Source organism: Poecilia reticulata, chromosome 6, assembly GCF_904066995.2.
Source record: "Poecilia reticulata chromosome 6, P_reticulata-male-v2, whole genome shotgun sequence".
NCBI classification, from domain to species: domain Eukaryota; kingdom Metazoa; phylum Chordata; class Actinopteri; order Cyprinodontiformes; family Poeciliidae; genus Poecilia; species Poecilia reticulata.
In genome coordinates, this window is record NC_088835.1 from 20486889 (window position 1) to 20501085 (window position 14197).

Consider the following 14197-nt stretch of genomic DNA (forward strand, 5'->3'; position numbering starts at 1 on the left):
ACTAAAATATGTCAGTAATCCAACCTATTTCCATAATTTCTGTGTTGGATGGAATTTTCTTTCACTTTTTTCTAATTTCAGGACTTTAGTAATTATTTTTGATCTTGCTTTCTTGAAAGAATACAGATTTCTTAAGCCTCAGTCAATTCATTCAGTCATATACCGCAGACAGAAATTGCCCACGCTTGCACACACAAAAGACAGATGGAAGGCCTATTTGTTTGCTGTATAAGTGCATTTAATGTATACCCAGAAGGATGTGACTATTGAAGAAACACTTAATAAATCATACAAGCACCAGCAGAGCACAGTGAAACAGCTTGATGTACTTTGCCATCAGAGTTACAATAAATATCTTCTGTCACTGGATGTCTGCTGTTTACAGGACAAGATAATGAGTAGCAGTGGTGATCGACCTGGTTCTCCCCACGCTTTAAAGCACTTTAGCTTTAAAGGACAGCCAGCCATGAGCACACATAAAACATTTTTTTTTTCTTTCACATTTAGAAAGAGCATGGTCAGTGAGAATAGAGAAAGATGGATTCTATATGACATTAAAATGAAGGCTGAATGAGAGAAAGATTAATACGGAGGACGCAAAAAAAGAGATGTCAGCTCACGTGAAGAGCGTGTGGGCTGACAGCTGTGTGGACTATAATTTCAATTCAATGCAATTGTGGTACTTAACAATGGAACAGTTCATAAAAAAAAAAAAAATCTAAGCCATTTGGTTAACTTTTCTCAGTTTGGGCTGTGCATGTACCGTTAGGTGATGCCTTTGCCTCGTGACACGCAAAGTCAGTGCATTGCCTCTGGGTCAATCAGCAGCTATAAGCAGGAGAATCAAATTGAGATTTAAAAGATACAGAGTATCTTTTAAATCACATGCAGGATCATTTTATATATATATATATATATATATATATATATATATATATATATATATACACAATCTATGGCATCAACATTGTAGAACACATGTATGTTATAGGTTTATTGTGTATTTATTGTCGCATCTGAGCTAATGTACACGTAAACGAAGGCACACAGTATGTATGATTTTGAATGGTTTCCCACGCCACTGTAAAACCCACAAACGTCCAATACATGAAATTGATTAACACAGACAGCATGTGTCCTATAAGGTATATAAATTGATCAACACAGAAAACATGGGATATCGAGTGCCAGTATAAGGATAATTCATTGTAGACTAACATTAAATTTGACCATATATTACACGAGTCAAAGCACAATACTTCTTCTGGTGGCGCTTAAGAAACGTCAAACCTTTATCTAGACATAACAAAGAATGTTCACAAAGCTGTCAAAGGTATTAAAATATTAGAAGACTAATTAAAAAAATTCACAAACATTCTGTTTTGCTTAAGATTTGGAATCTTTAGGTGTTAAACATTGCGTGTGTGTGTGTGTGTGTGTGTTTTGGATAAGTCACAGATTTTACCTCAAGGATCTTGTTGTTATTTGATTGACTCAAGAAATTGTTTTAGCTCCACTCTTCTCTTGAACTTTCCTTCAACATTAACCTGAAAACTTTAGCCCTTTTTTGAAATTAGAATTTCAAGCCATCCTTCAAAAGAAGTGCAATACAGGACGTTTCTCCTGATTCAGACACTTAAAGTACAAAGATGTTGTACAAAACTCAGGTTATTTGAAGTCAGTAAAGTACATCGGCAAAAAGACAAAATGATAAAAGACATAGTTTAATAAAACATGATGCGACAATACAGACTAAATTTGGAGCAGATTGTACTTTCTGAATGCACAAAAGACAAAATATCACTGAAAGATACTGCTTAACATAGAGGAATATTTGCAGGGTTTGCAATGACAAAAAAGACCTACTTATCAAGTGCTTATTTGCAACACTCTGACACAAATGCCAAAGTTGTTTTCTGCAGAGCTCTGCACATTTAAGATCTTCTCACCCTGTTTTTTTTCCCCTCCAATATACATCCTCGCTCCAACTGTCTTTTACAGTGCACACACACACACACATGCGCGTGCACGCCGTACACACACACGCACACACACGCACACACACACACACACATCTCCAAGGGCATTCTCACATTAGCAAGCAAAGACACAATTATGTCATTTACCCACACATGCCAGCCATCCACTTGCACATATAGACACACACAGGCAAATGCCTCTTGGCACTGAAATTGAGGTTGCTATAACCGCATGGGCCAATTTTAGCTCCTTAATAAAACTAGAATAGTTGCTACCTGAGATGACCCTCAAGAGAAGAAAACAACAGAACTCTCCCACAAATCCTGGGGCTAAATCCTGTCTAACAAAATAATGCTTCCCTTAATAATTTCTTTGGTCTTTCAGTTTCACATGGTGCTCCTACTGCGTTGGTTGTGGCCATTAGCTCTGACACAAGAATAACTGATGATTGAATTGCTGTCAATAATTATTCAACTCATTTATATCACACTTATGTTGATAGACACCATGCATATTAGTTTTGAGCAGTCTCTTCCATAAGCTGCATTTTTTTTTCTATTCATTGTTTGTGTATGATGCCCAACTGACAGAAACCTTTTGGGGGGACGGTAGTCTTTCAGCACAGTTATGTTTTCAGAAAGAATCTTACTGAAAATAAGAAACATGGTTTCTGGGCAACTATTTAGCATGTAAGCAGAACATAACTTACTGAGATTCTGAAACTTTTAGTCCGCTTTAAACAGACCAGTTAGTTTCCCCTGTTGTCCAGGTGTGGATACACTCAAGGTGGTGTTGATCTGCTTCTGGACAAACTCTGGTCCAGTTGGTTTTGGTGTGAGTAAAGACCACGATAAAAGTGTCCTGTCCAGTCACCATACAGATCGTCATACTGTTAGCACAAACTGACAGCTAGACACCATGTGCTCAGCTTTATGACACCCTGACAACAGTTTACCTGTCAGATCATCAAACATGTCTCAATATCGAACAGATGGCTCCTCTAAACGTGGCGGACTCATTGAAGAATGTGCGTGAACACACATGTACAGTAAGTGCAGACTGCTACTCTGACATGCATGCTGCTATGATGGAACACCGGTTTCTACCCAAACCAACTACATGAAATGTGCGTCTTTTTGGACTTCAAGACGGTGGCTGGGCGTTGTGATAAAAATGAGCCCATCAGTGCTGCTAACATGACTACTGCATGTACTGATGTTTTATGGCTAATACACTCATACCTGAACTTGCTTTTGAGAGACCAACTAACCTAGCAATCGTGTAGAAGATGCAAACTCAATGTACAAAGATCCCAGGCTAAGACTGGAGCCTTCTTTCTGCAAAGCAGTGACATCACATACTTTAAATCCTTACAGTTATTGAGACATCACTGTGAAGGTCATTCATTTCTATAAATTTATTCAAGCTACCAACTCTATATGAGCTCATCTGTGTAGTTTTGAACAGACACAATATAAAAAGAGAGCGTGGGGAACGTATAGTGTGGGGCTTTTTAAAGCTCAGCATCAGCACACACAGATTTTAGCCAATAAAACAGCACTGCAGTAAAACAGCTGACATCAAGCTTGCAAAACTTTATTTCTCCAACCTTTTGCTGTGTGCAAGTGTCTGGAAATACCAGATATAGACATTTTATGCTTTGTAGAACCTTTTATTTAACAAGGTGATCACAGTGGGTTTAATATGTGCCAAAAATGCTAAACAAAAAAATTATATATCAAATAGAAATCCACTCACCCACGCAACTTTACATCAGTCTATCAATAAAAACCCCACTGGTGAGAGAACTGGTGAGAGAGAATCACAATTTGTCAGCAAGTGGTACGAAATGTATTTATTAAGGAAACTTTGTTTAGGCCACCAAAACAATCTGGGGACAACTGTCCGAGTTTTACTGAACGTGGTTAAAGTAAAAATGCACTTAGCGCATCTGATGAAATATTCTATTTGTAGATGTCATGTTTTCATCTGGTGTAACTGGAAAATCATCATATTCAACAGAAATAAAGGTTTTCAAACATCCATCTGTGTATCACTTTGGAATAAAGTTAATAAAATATGTGGGCTTTTCAATAATTTCTAAATTTACTGTATGGGTCTGTAAGTCGTTTCCATCTAAATTATATTAATCACCGATATATGCCTTCCTCAGTGGGTGGTTGTTTACTACCGTGTTCCTTATTTTTCTCTTTTGTCTAAAAATGAAGACAAAGACTGACTGACATGAAGGGATTGTTGGTGGCATATAGCTTTATCTGTGGGTCGCATGCCATGGTTACCATATGGTGAGCACCCCTGGGAACCTGGGTTGGAGAACGCCGGGTGACGCACTGGACTCAGTTACACGGCAGGACAACTGGCACCCAACGCAAACACAAACACGTTTAGTACACTTACACCACAATTTCTCTGTGCATGGGTACAGCTCTCATGTCTTTCTCACACGGGGAGTAGTGTTTCTAATTCCATCCAGGGTTAGCGAGAACACAGAAGGCTAATATCTGCAGGATCTCCAACTGGGAGAGGTAACACACCTCTATCCCCGTGAGATCATCCTGACAGGGACAGATAGAAATAGGAAGGCAGGCAGAGAGGAGCAGAGAGATACATACATAAAGGGAAAGGCAGACAGCAGAAATAGGGGGGTACGGGAAACAAAGAAAGACAGAGTCAAAGACAGAGGACAGACAGAAAGAAAAAAATAGAAAAAAAAAAAGTAGCGCATTATCTCTGTGCAAAGTCCTAGGAGAAACAGCCTGTTTGCAGAGTGATGCCTATCAGCTTCCTGACTGTCTTGGGAGATGTTACCTCACTGTGATGTACTTTACACAGATAAAGCCTTCTATAGCCTGATAGAAAAACCTGGCATATTCGCAAGGTGAAAGAAGAAGAAAGAAGGACTGCAAGATGGGTAGACAAACTAATGACTGCAAGAATAGACAACACTTTGAAACATCTTTTAACATAATGGACAAGATGATGCTGACAGTCTTGTTGCTTAACAGGGAAGCATCTATTTGTCTGTGGAGGATTTAAAGCATGTACATCATTTGTGTTACAGCTTTTCCTCTTTAGCTGTTTTCAAGTTTCTATCCTACAACTGTTATGACAGAAAATTAAAAACATGTCTGGGAAAAAAGTGATTTAAGTGAATGATGTGAGAATACGGCACACCAGAGAGCAGTTGACAGCAGCAGACGTAATGACATTAAGTCAAACTTGGGCATCGATGCCTAACTATGTCTGCTGAGAACAGATGTAATGACACTAAAGTTTTCAGTTTAAATTTGGGTCAAAAAAGCGAAATTATATAACAGTGACTTAAAAAACACAACTGTCACCATATGGAAAAATTTTTAACACATTTAACACTTATTTCCTCACAGAGGCAAAGAAGTGGTTGTGACAAAACTTTGAAATTCTGGCATCGTTCAGGTTAACGCCACAATTTCTGCTGAGCTTCTGATTGTTCCTCTTCTGTGCACAGACATGTCATCACAATAGACTCATATATTAACACGTACACACAGCCGCTCTGGGGATCTTGCTTTTGGATCAGCTCAAGCTGTCATTTGTTGCCGTTGCATAAACTGCGTTGTGTTTCTCTTCATATAAGTGCGTATTGTTTATTATCTCACATCCAGGATTTCAGTTGTTTTACAATTACATTTGAAAGTTTTTTTTTTTGGGGGGGGGTTCATCAAGAACATAATCCATGTCCCATCACCCAGATTCCTCCATAATAAACTACATTTCAAAATCTCATAATATTGTCATAATATTCACTTTCTGTTTTTAACGGAGGTACAACTTTAAAGGCTTTTTGATGTTAGGAAGTGTTTTAAAGTAACTTATCTGCCTCTAGAAACATTTTAAAGACCTTTTATGATTTACTTAACGATTTACTTAATAAATAACTTTAAAATATGACATTTTAGTCATTAAGAATGTGATACTTTTTTTTCCTCTGTGTATTTTTAAGGCTGAAATGTGTATAAAAAAATAAATATAAAACATAAGAGTATGGGAATATTATACCTAGCAGATTAAATAAAATTATTTTACCCTTTTCAAAAGATTGAACTCTTCCATTCTTCCAATAACTGTGTAATATCAGTAAAGGCTTTGCAACAGGAAATGAAATATCACATTCATTGATTTAGCTCTCAAAATGATTTAAAACATGCACAGCACAGAAAACAAAGTTTTCCATGTTAGTAATCCAAATTCTATGCACTTTTGCAAAGTTTTACAAAGTAAAAAGTAAGTAAAAAGTAAGTTTTACAAAGTTTTACAAAGTAAAACTTTGCAAATGCTTAATCTATCTCCATGCTGTCTGTATTATTAAAAATATAAACAACTTACTTTTTTTGCTATTATGAAGCAAAAAAGTATTCAGTTATTCATTAATTAGTCAACAAAAATGGATTTCAACATGAGTGAAAAGCAGAACCTTAGTAACAAAGTGTAGCCTAGCGAAATTGATAAAAAGCAAGACGCAAGACATTGTTGAAACATTTCCTTTGACACTTCAGATGAAAGCAATGAAAGCTTAATGTTTGTCAATCATGTTATTGTTGTAAATCCATTACTGCTTACCTTTCATCTTCAAAGATATAATCGAGTCTCCCTTGTTATTTTCATTTTTTCTGTCTTCCCGTTTTATCTGACCTAATATTTTATGACATTACCTTATTAACAGTGAAAAGCTCATGAAAATTTACATATTAACAGCTTCATCATTCAGTTGTTTGTAGTCTTACTTTGGTCTTTGAAAGTCCATTAGTCTTTTGAAAACGTATCTGTTATATGCGTGTTTATCTGTTATTACTAACTGTGATTTTCATAAATTCATACAAAAAAAAAACAGGCCAAAACAAGGTTAGCAAAGACATGGGGTCATAACCGATCCTCAACTCCTTGTCTCTGTGGTGTTTGGTCAAGAACATCCAATAGCAGGTCCCGTGAACTCAGAAAGATGCAGGTTTTTACAGATGCTGCATGCGCTCTTCTGCCACAATCGATAAAAAGGTTTGGACCTCTGGCTTTAACCATGGAATCATCAATTTTCAGCTCCTCTTCTTGCCACATACTACGGTCACGTCACGTTTTCCACAGGCCAATCAACGAATGCGGTCTGCTGCCAATCAAATCGCTTGTGCGCAATACCCGGTTAGGTCCAGCTTGTACCATCTCTGAGGTGATACCAAAAGATGGGAAAAGATGTAGGATCTGCAGTTGGAGACAAATCTAACCAGGACTCACTAGGGAAGAACTGGTTAAAGCCATGCCTGTGGAAAAGGGGCTTAGCTGCGGTAAGTCACATTGCAGCTACCAGCCCCTGTGTCCAGCACCAGCTGGAAAGGTCATTGTTATAAAAACAAATTGCATCACTTTGAAAGAAAATCTATCACCTTCCCCAATCTTCTGATTCACACAAGAAATAATAATACAAAAAATACAAAAATAAAAATCATTTCACCACATAGGAGAAACTTGAGGAAAATAAATATAATTGCCTATTTTGGCTCTCTTGTTAAAAATGTGTACATGATGCTGCAAGTATGTCGTTTGTCTCATTTTAAATATAACAGCATCTGTACATTTTGTGTTGCTGTTCTTTTGTTCTTTAATCGATCGAGCCGTAAAAGACTAGCAAATACAGTAACCATTGAAAAGGTGCGTCTGTGGACAGTATGAGATGGTGATGGTAAAAGGAAACTTTTTAAAAGCTTTGGTATTATCTTACACGATCTACCCTGACCCAGTTCCTTATGCATAACTCTCAGGAATATTCACACACAGGCACACACCCACCTGCCCAGCAGAGCTTAAAGTTGATGAGACCACAGAGAGACAAGATCGTGTCTAAAAAGAGTTTAAATGACATTACAAAGATAATGCAATTAGATTATGAAAGATACTCTCAGCTGAGTCTGAAACACAGGACTCCTCTTACAGGAGTCCTGTGGCACATAAAAGCCTTTCCCAGGATTAATCAATCTCCATAATTTTCCATCTTTTTCTCCAAACAGTTCCGCTTACACTGACAGCATCTAGCACAAAGACAAGGATGGACTGAGGGATCTATGTTTTGATTGTAGCTATTCAGAAGTAGACATGGATGGAAAGCCTTCAGATTCAAACTTGTCTCTTGGGAAACCAGCTCCCAATTTAGGTTTGGGACACACTTCTACCTTCAGACCAGGCTATGAATGCTAAAAGTGTGTGTGTATCATAAGAAATGTCTTTTGGTCACCCTGTTGGGTGCAGACTAAACGTTTTATTTTCTATCTGGTGCAATTTGGTTTCACATTGTGCTTTAAGCAAGCGCACTAGAATTTGTAAACAAAGCCACATGGGCGACGGTCATCGCTCCAACTGGACAGAAATATTGGGGGTAGGACCAAACACAGAAAATTTGTAAGTGTTCCATCAACTGGATGGTGTAGAAGTTACTTTTGAAAGTGTTATTTGTGATAGAGTTGAATCAACACTCACAGTAGTTGAAATCAAATACACTTCAGTGTTAATTTACCCAAAAAATAGTGTATATTGTCAAATGTTAACACTATAAATGTGTTAATCTAACACAGAACAGTGTAAAGAATAGAACATAGAAATCTGAGTTTTAAAATTCTACACAGAATTATAACTCCAATTGTCAAAATTCTAAACAGCCCACAGCCCACATATGAAGGGTCTAGTTTTCAATGCGGCTGTCGTGGGTTCACTTCCCGGTCTTCCCCTTCTCTCATTACCCAATTTTGTCAATTTACTCCAAAATAAAAGCCAGTAGAGCAAATAAAACCTTTGTTCCCTGTTGTTGCGCAACACCTCCCCCCCCTTCTCTCTCACTCTACTTCCTCTTCTCAGAGGAGGGAGATGTGCAGCCAGCTCTCCATCTAACGGGTAATTTGAGTTTTCTAAATCTGATGGGATTTTACCCTGTTCAGAACTGAGTAAACTCTGTTTAAGCTGGCATCGAGAAAGACTAGCCTGGTTTCTAACGACCTCCATCCAGATGTCCCACCCTTTTTCACCCTGTGAATTAGCCAGATTGAGTAGCTTGCAACCAACTAGCTTCACAGAGCACACCTGTTAACGGTCGCTCTTTCTCTTTATTACAACTTGCACTTGTTACTGAACCAGGTTGGTTTTAGTGACTCGGGCGAGTCCCAAGGGTGTTGTTTTAGTTTTGGCCAAAAGCAACCTATAAAACATTTCTACTTTTTCCTCCCAGAATCAAACCTCATAGCTATTTTACAACCATCAAAGAACTTTAAGGTGACTCATTAATTGAATGTCCACAACATCTTTTAGATTTTCTTAATGCTAATTATTTTATTAGTAAGGCAATTTTGCAAGGGTCAGTACAGCTTAATTCAGTAGCAGAAATAATCAAATAAGTAAAATCAATAATCTAGCCTATCTTTCCCTAATGCTGACACTGAGAACTAAAAAAGGGAAACTTTGAGAGAGACGGACAGAGTTTGGCATTTTGAACCCCAGAACTGGCCTGATGATGAAGAAGGTGTTGCAGCAGCAGGAGGTTCCCAGTACAGGAAGAGTACTGACTTAGAGCGGCAGGTCTCGGGCCTCAGGGTGACTTCCTCACGTAGCGGTCCTCAGCTGCTTGTCTTGCAGCTCTGTAGCTCCCTTCTCCTCGTCTCACGATCTTTCTGGTCCCACGGAAGGAACACACCAGTTCTTCCTCTTTGCCTTTGTTCTTTGCCTTTGTCTTTATCTTCATCTTTGCCTTGGTCTTTGTCTTTGGGGGTCTAAACCCAGCTGTTGAGAGAAGTGCGATTTGAAGCCACATGTTGCGGGGCTAACGGGTTGGTCCCCATGTGCAGAACAGTCTTCGGTTCTGTGGCCCCGGCTCTTCTTCAGCTGCAGAGTTCTTTGTCCATCTCCGTCTTGGCTCGAAGCTGCCTGAAGGATCCAACCAACGATTCCTCTGTTGCACCCACCTTATAAAGGGTTTATCCACCTTTTGGTGCGTTTGCATTGGCTAGCTTTGTTGCTGTGCCTGTCTCATTGGCTGACTGCTTGGACAGATGATCTCATCTCCATCACCCTGGAGACCTTATGACCGGATCTCTGTTCTAATGTCCCCAAGTTGCTCAACAGTTCCTCCTACCTCTGTTTCCTGCCCAACCTTTTCTTAGGCAAGTTGAAGTTTAGCAATAAGGCTTTATCTTCTCCACTCTCCTATCAGTTCCCCTTTTTGCCCTGTCCTTCCACCTACCATCTACCTCCTACACAACATCAGTGACCTTTAATTACAGTTACAACATTTTACACCTTTTCAAGTTCAATGTCAAAATCACATTTATAACCTTTTAGTTTATCTGATTCAACATTCATTTATAATGTTATAATAACCATAACTTATTAGTTACTCTTATTATAATCATAAGGTGAGTTATTACAGACATTTCTGAAAAGAACCCAATAATAATCCATTATTCTAATTATCTGATATCATGTTACAGTTACTTGTTTCACCTTTAAGTACTTCCACAAGTGTAAGAGTAAGTGTAAATATTCTTATAATCAAATCAACATCAACCACTGGTTAAACCAATATTAATTATTGGCATAATGATAAGTCATTATTTTAAGTATTTTACTGTGGGTTTTATCCAATTTCTCAAAATGTTTAGATTTTATTCTTTAAAAACCTTTAATGCTTTAAAATAAGGAATGGTCTGAACTATTTTTAGCCTGATGCAAGACAGAAACTTCCCCTTTATTAAGGAAATCAGCTTTTCCTGTTTCATGACTTTCTTTCTGCCTGACTATGATTTTTTATGATTAAATATAAAAAAGTAGAATTAAAGCAAAGTTTGCAGGACACAATAACAACACACACAACCAGATTCATTTTATTACAGTCTGACTCTATTGTTGGGTCTTGATGTCACCTATGTCATTAATTTTACGGTAATTTTATTTGTTATTACTATTAAACTAAAATCTCCAGCATGGGGAAGTGGGATGAGCTCGACTTTTCTCGACACCCCCTCCGCGAGGTCAGACCTTTCACATGCTGGGAACCCAACATCCTCTTGCAGGTCTGCGTCCTCATCCCCTGGAAAGAGAAGATGGTCGTCTGGGATGTGAAGATCCTCCATCGTCACCAAGGCCACAGCAGTCTGGGATGTGAAGATGCAGATCCTCAGTCGTCACCAAGGCCTCAGCAGCCTGGGATGTGAAGATGCAGATTCTCAGTTGTCACCAAGGGCTCAGCAGTCTGGGATGTGAAGATGCAGATCCTCAGTCATCACCAAGGCCACAGCAGTCTTCAAACTCCACTGCTCTTTGACACCCCCTCCTTGGAGTTTTGATGTCTCTCAGGAAGTGACGAATGTTGAAGAGAACCCAGGTCGCTCTGATCCTTTAATAGTGACAAAAAATCCTCAGCTGAATGAAGCGTTGGTTCTTCAGGATGTGGAAGATTCCTTAGGGACAGGTTGATGGGCAAAAAGCCTCAAATAAAAAATAAAAAAACTCTGGATGTTCAGTAGAGCAAAACAAAAAGCATAAGCAGCATGACGCTTTATCCATAATCATAATCCTTTTCCATCGCTGGGGTCGTTAAAGGGTTACTGGAGTTGTCGGAGGCAACAGGACTCTGTCAGGCAGGACTCTGTGAAGTCCACAGGTTGCTTCCAGGTGTTGGGTGTGATTTCAACACTTTGTTGCAGGATTGATCTTGGTGGTTGTCTATGACGCCACTCCTTCCTCACGACTTCAGTCCCTTTTCCTGTTTAATCCATCCTTTTGTGACAGGAGTTCTTCTTTAGCATAATCCAATTTCTTCAGGGCCCTCCTAGTCCTAAGCCTTGAAGTTGTTCTTTGAATGGCAATCATCCTGTAATAGTAGCCAGTCTAACACAGGATGGCATGATGCTTGATTCTTGCAATGTTCTGGTTCGCTTTAGCCAAGAACTGGCTTGAACACTGACCTTGTGGACCCCTTTCTTCATAAGTAATACTTTTTTACATTGCAGTACTTGCTTCACAAAATCCATTCCATTGAATTTCAACTTGATCACCGTGACTACAGGCCGATCTTGATCTTTAATCCAAACTTTCTGTCCTGTTTTCAATGACACTGTAAACTGCAACTTCCCCTTTCCCTCTCTGGGTAAAAAGGAGAAGTGCCTTCGCCTTCCGGCTTTCTGTGACGTGAACGGAGTTCCTCTGCAGGGGAAGACCTGCTCTTTTTCAGCTGTCACTGTTACACCATGTCCATCAGCACCAAGAGGTACTCCTCACCTCTCTTTTCTGTTATCCATGGGGCCTCCCGTCCTCTGGGAGTACTGTCCCACTTCTCGGCTCCGACAAGGACAATTTTCCTCTGCTGGACATAACAGTCCACTTCGTCATTTCCACGCCAATGAGCTCCCTCATGCGTGCTCTCAGATGCTCGACCTTGAGCTCCAGATGCATTTCACCACTTCCTTGTGAAATTGCTTACATCTTCTGGACGTACGACCTCGCGTCGTCCTCCTTGTCTCCGAGTCGCCTATCCCCCAAAGCCTCTCGTAAGCCATCGAGCAGGAATGGGTCTAGGCTATCTTGGCTACTAGCGTCACTGATGGACATGGTCAACTGTCCTCAGTGAAACTCCCCTCACCCACACGCCGTGTAGTTACTGCGAGATCCAGAACTATCCTCCTGTTTTACACGCTTAGACTTCTATGACGTTGGGCTCCACCTTGTTGTGGTTACGCAACGCCCCACGTTGGGCGCCACTTGTTGTTGCGCAACACCTCCCCCCCCTTCTCTCTCACTCTACTTCCTCTTCTCAGAGGAGGGAGATGTGCAGCCAGCTCTCCATCTAACGGGTAATTTGAGTTTTCTAAATCTGATGGGATTTTACCCTGTTCAGAACTGAGTAAACTCTGTTTAAGCTGGCATCGAGAAAGACTAGCCTGGTTTCTAACGACCTCCATCCAGATGTCCCACCCTTTTTCACCCTGTGAATTAGCCAGATTGAGTAGCTTGCAACCAACTAGCTTCACAGAGCACACCTGTTAACGGTCGCTCTTTCTCTTTATTACAACTTGCACTTGTTACTGAACCAGGTTGGTTTTAGTGACTCGGGCGAGTCCCAAGGGTGTTGTTTTAGTTTTGGCCAAAAGCAACCTATAAAACATTTCTACTTTTCCTCCCAGAATCAAACCTCATAGCTATTTTACAACCATCAAAGAACTTTAAGGTGACTCATTAATTGAATGTCCACAACATCTTTTAGATTTTCTTAATGCTAATTATTTTATTAGTAAGGCAATTTTGCAAGGGTCAGTACAGCTTAATTCAGTAGCAGAAATAATCAAATAAGTAAAATCAATAATCTAGCCTATCTTTCCCTAATGCTGACACTGAGAACTAAAAAAGGGAAACTTTGAGAGAGACGGACAGAGTTTGGCATTTTGAACCCCAGAACTGGCCTGATGATGAAGAAGGTGTTGCAGCAGCAGGAGGTTCCCAGTACAGGAAGAGTACTGACTTAGAGCGGCAGGTCTCGGGCCTCAGGGTGACTTCCTCACGTAGCGGTCCTCAGCTGCTTGTCTTGCAGCTCTGTAGCTCCCTTCTCCTCGTCTCACGATCTTTCTGGTCCCACGGAAGGAACACACCAGTTCTTCCTCTTTGCCTTTGTTCTTTGCCTTTGTCTTTATCTTCATCTTTGCCTTGGTCTTTGTCTTTGGGGGTCTAAACCCAGCTGTTGAGAGAAGTGCGATTTGAAGCCACATGTTGCGGGGCTAACGGGTTGGTCCCCATGTGCAGAACAGTCTTCGGTTCTGTGGCCCCGGCTCTTCTTCAGCTGCAGAGTTCTTTGTCCATCTCCGTCTTGGCTCGAAGCTGCCTGAAGGATCCAACCAACGATTCCTCTGTTGCACCCACCTTATAAAGGGTTTATCCACCTTTTGGTGCGTTTGCATTGGCTAGCTTTGTTGCTGTGCCTGTCTCATTGGCTGACTGCTTGGACAGATGATCTCATCTCCATCACCCTGGAGACCTTATGACCGGATCTCTGTTCTAATGTCCCCAAGTTGCTCAACAGTTCCTCCTACCTCTGTTTCCTGCCCAACCTTTTCTTAGGCAAGTTGAAGTTTAGCAATAAGGCTTTATCTTCTCCACTCTCCTATCAGTTCCCCTTTTTGCCCTGTCCTTCCACCTA

At 40.1% G+C, this 14197-nt stretch overlaps 1 long non-coding RNA gene across 1 annotated transcript; it reads right to left on the bottom strand.

Annotated features, from left to right (window-relative positions):
• Nucleotides 1-10866: 10866 nt before the first annotated feature.
• On the bottom strand, nucleotides 10867-13192 carry LOC145551994 (uncharacterized). The gene is made up of 2 exons (XR_014087908.1): nucleotides 11295-13192; nucleotides 10867-11260 (listed from the first exon to the last, which is right to left on the bottom strand). It is a non-coding gene; the product is annotated as an uncharacterized LOC145551994 (long non-coding RNA).
• Between the last annotated feature and the right edge of the window lie 1005 nt (nucleotides 13193-14197).